The sequence below is a fragment of the Triticum urartu genome, chromosome 1A (genome assembly GCF_056163025.1).
Source record: "Triticum urartu cultivar PI428250 chromosome 1A, HENAU_Tu73, whole genome shotgun sequence".
NCBI classification, from domain to species: domain Eukaryota; kingdom Viridiplantae; phylum Streptophyta; class Magnoliopsida; order Poales; family Poaceae; genus Triticum; species Triticum urartu.
Window position 1 is genome coordinate 44,727,553 of NC_141873.1, and position 4,719 is coordinate 44,732,271.

Below are 4,719 nucleotides of genomic sequence, written 5' to 3' on the forward strand. Positions count from 1 at the left end.
GAGCGGCGGACCAAGAGGTTGAGGACGATAATTATACGCCTCCCTCCGAAGACGAGGCAAGCCTCGACGACGACGAGTTCGTTGTGCCAGAGGATCTCACCGAACAAGAGCGTTTTAAACGCAGGCTTATGGCCACGGCAAGCAGCCTCAAGAAAAAGCAGCAACAGCTTAGAGCTGATCAGGATTTGCTAGCTGACAGATGGACTGAAGTCCTTGCGGCCGAAGAGTATGAACTCGAACGCCCCTCCAAGAGTTACCCAAAGCACAGGCTGCTACCCCGACTAGAGGAGGAAGCACCTACATCACCAGCGCATGACATGGTCGACCGGCCACCTCGTGGCCGAGATAGAGAGGCCTCTTGGCCCTCCACTCAAGCCATGCCCCGACGCTGCATCAAGCATACTAAGGCACGGGAAAATGTGCCCGACCTGCGCGACATACTGGAGGACAAGGCAAGGCAAACAAGATCGATCTACGGATCACGCAGGTGCCCCATGGCACGTAACGGTGATCGTCACTTTGGATGCAATAAATCCGGCCGGGCCGAACTCAACAGACAAAGCTCCTTCGAGCTGCGTCGTGATATAGCCCAATGCAGAGGCGCCGCACACCCACTATGCTTCACAGATGAAGTAATGGATCATAAAATCCCTGAGGGCTTCAAACCCATAAACATCGAATCGTACGATGGCACAACAGATCCTGCGGTATGGATCGAGGATTATCTCTTTCATATCCACATGGCCCGCGGTGATGATCTACACGCCATCAAATACCTCCAACTCAAACTTAAGGGACCGGCCCGACATTAGCTTAACAGCTTGCCAGCAGACACAATCAGTTCTTGGGAGGACCTGGAAGCCGCATTCCTTGACAACTTCCAGGGCACTTATGTGCGACCACCGGACGCCAATGACCTAAGCCACATAATTCAGCAGCCAGAGGAATCGGCCAGGCAATTCTGGACACGGTTCCTAACAAAGAAAAACCAGATAGTCGGCTGTCCGGACGCAGAGGCCTTAGCGGCCTTCAAGCATAATATCCATGACGAGTGGCTTGCCCGGCACCTGGGACAGGAAAAGCCAAAATCTATGGCAGCCCTCACGACACTCATGACCCGCTTTTGCGCGGGAGAAGACAGCTGGCTAGCTTGCAGCAAAAATTTAACCAAGAACCCTAGTAATTCGAATACCAAGGACAAAAGCGACAGGTCGCCTCGGAACAAACAAAAGCGCCGCGTTAACAGCGACAGCAATGAGGATACGACAGTTAATGCCGGATTCCGAGGCTACAAATCCGGTCAACGGAAAAAGCCATTCAAAAGAAATACTCAGGGCCCGTCCAGTTTGGACCGAATACTCGACCGCTTGTGCCAGATACATGGCACCCCCGAAAAGCCAGCCAATCACGCCAACAGGGATTGTTGGGTGTTCAAGTAGGTAGGCAAGTTAAGAGCCGAAAACAAAGACAAGGGGCTGTATAGCGACAACGAGGAGGAGCCCAGGCCGCCGAACAACGGTGGACAGAAGGGATTTCCCCCGCAAGTGCGGACGGTGAACATGATATACGCAACCCACATCCCCAAGAGGGAGCGGAAGCGTGCGTTACGGGACGTATATGCGATGGAGCCAGTCGCCCCAAAGTTCAACCCATGGTCCTCCTGCCTGATCACCTTTGATCGAAGGGACCACCCCACTAGCATCCGTCACGGCGGCTTCACCACATTGGTTCTAGACCCAATCATTGACGGATTTCATCTCACAAGAGTCCTCATGGACGGCGGCAGCATCCTGAACCTGCTTTACCAGGATACAGTGCGAAAAACGGGCATAGATCCCTCGAGGATCAAGCCCACCAAAACGACCTTTAAAGGCGTCATACCAGGTGTAGAAGCCAACTGTACAGGCTCAGTCACACTAGAAGTGGTCTTCGGATCTCCGGATAACTTCTGAAGCGAGGAGTTAATCTTCGACATAGTCCCATTCTGTAGTGGCTATCACGCACTGCTTGGGCGAACCGCATTCGCAAAATTCAACACGGTACCGCACTATGCATACCTCAAGCTCAAGATGCCAGGCCCTAGAGGATTAATCACGGTCAATGGGAACACCGAACGCTCCCTCTGAACGGAGGAGCACACGGCAGCGCTCGCAGCAGAAGTACAAAGCAGCCTCTCTAGGCAGTTCTCCAGTTCGGCCTTCAAAAAGCCGGACACTGTCAAGCGCGCCCGGAGTACCCTACAACAAGACCGCCTGGCACGTTCTGAGCTAGCGTAGCAATGCGGCCCCAACCCTAGCCCTCGCGATATAGCGAAACCAGTGCTTCACGTACATAACTACGCTCTTGAAATACCATGGGCACAGGGGAAGGGGCACTATCACGGCACGCCCGAAATACGGCGTAAACCGCACCAGGGGCTACCGGATTCCCTTTTTTTCTTTTTTTCTCTTACTCTCAGGACTCCATACTTCGGATGACCCGTTCGGCAATTCAACTGTCGCACAAATGATGCAAGATCCAGGAAAGCAGACAAGCCACGCCGCATTATGGAACTCCCAGGTGGTCTCTATCGCGAGCAGTATACCTGTTTTTTAATACAATTCCGCGGCCTGCCCATGGCCAGGACATGCTAAATAGTCCAATTTCTTTTTCTTATCGCACTATTTGTATCGTTCCGCTTTCACAGAAGCCTTTCTATAAACAATGCATAGCTTTTTGTCTATTTTTTGCATTATCCTCTTTTTATATATATGTTTATCAATAACATGTCGCATCCGTACACCATGGTGCGGCAAAAGTACGCCAGGGGCTTCAGTACCCATCAATATGGCGTGAGAAGTCCATACACTTTCACAAGTGCGGCACCCCGAACTTATAGCACTATATGCATCGGCTCCGAATCATGATTTGGGTCAATAGTTGGGTTTGCCCGGCTCCTATGTTTTGGTGCCTTACGTTCCGCTATATCGGCTAAGGTAGCACTAGGAGAACTACTGCGATTGTGCCCCAGTTGAGCTCGGCTGAGCACCTCAGTAGAGAAAGCTAAAACTGACTGTCATGATGAGGCGAGAGACCGGTCGCTGTTCGAGAGGTTTTTCGAGTCCTTAAAGACTTATGACGCTTCGAGCGAGGAACCGGCTTTGTCCGGCCAAGGCGTGGATAGCGCCCCGAACTCGGTCTTCCGAATACTAGGGGCTTCACCGAAATTTAAAATTATAGAGTTCTATGGCTAAGTGAGAGTGTTCAAGCATTATAGTCCGATTGCCTTGTTCGTTGTGCTGAGCGCCTCCCTCGACGGACCCAATCATGGGAAAAAGAGCGCTCAGGTTTATCCCGAACACCCCAGCACTAGTGGCATGGGGGCAGAAGCCGACAACTGGCCATCTCTCAATTTTTTGATAAACGGCCGCACAAAAAGTAATATTTTAAATTCAAGCATTGCTTAGCGCATATGAACAAGTTTTCAGCGCACAGGATAACATGAGCGAGTTCATTCAAAAATTACATCCTTGGTGCATTCATCCGCCATAAGGCGGGCACCGGCCAAAACATCCTTGTAATAGTTCTCGGCATTGCGATGCTCCTTCCCCGGCGGCGGCCCGTCCCTCACAAGCTTCTCAACGTCCAGCTTACCCCAGTGCACCTTTGCACGGGCAAGGGCCCTATGGGCACCTTCGATGCAGACGGAGCGCTTGATGACCTCGAGCCTTGGACAAGCCTCCACCAGCCGCTGCACCAGTCCGAAGTAGCTCCCAGGCAGGGCCTCTCCAGGCCACAGCCGAACTATGAAGCCCTTCAGGGCCTGTTCGGCCACCTTGTGGAGCTCGACCAGCTGCTTTAGCTGGTAGCTCAAGGGCACAGGGTGTCCGGCCTCAGCGTATTGAGACCAGAACACCTTCTCGGTCGAGCTGCCATCCTCGGCTCGGTAGAATGTGGCGGCATCGGATACGCTGCGGGGAAGATCTACGAATGCCCCTGGAGAGCTCCGGATTCGGGTAAGTAACAAGTAGTTTACTTTTATATGTCTGCTTTGCATAGAGAATGCCTTACCCGCCGCTATCTTTTTCACCGCATCCAATTCCTGGAGGGCCTTCTGGGCTTCGGCCTTGGTAGATTTGGCAGTTTTAAGGGCCGCAGCAAGCTCGGACGCTCGCGTCTTCGAGTCGAGCTCCAAACTCTCATGTTTTATCATGAGAGCCTGAAGCTCTTGCTGCACCTCGCCGACCTGTGCCTCAAATTTCTCCCGCTCGGTGCGCTCCGTGGCCGCTCTCTTCTTGGCCTCAGACAACGCCTGCTTGAGGGTCGCCACCTAAGTTGTGGCCCCTACAATAAGTAGTATACTCCTGTCAGTTTTTGCAATTGCGTCTTCGTATAGGCATTTTTTCTATAAGGTATCTCTTACCTTCTTTCTCCTCGAGCTGCCGTTTGGCAAGGCCGAGCACTTGCTCGGTCTGCTCGAGGCCCTGCTTCAGGGCAGACAGCTCCGCAGTCAGTGCGGCGGTGGCCAGCAGCGAAGCCTGCAAACGTATATTGACTCCTTTTTAGTTAGACTCCTGCAATATTTAATAGATCCTCTATTCGGCTTTTCTTCCCGAACGCCAAACAAAGCATCAGGGGCTACTGTCTATGCGGTAATATTTTTACATATTTCTACTTACCTCGAAGCCTGTTAGAAGGCTAGCACAAGCTTCAGTAAGTCCGCTTTTGGCGGACTGAACC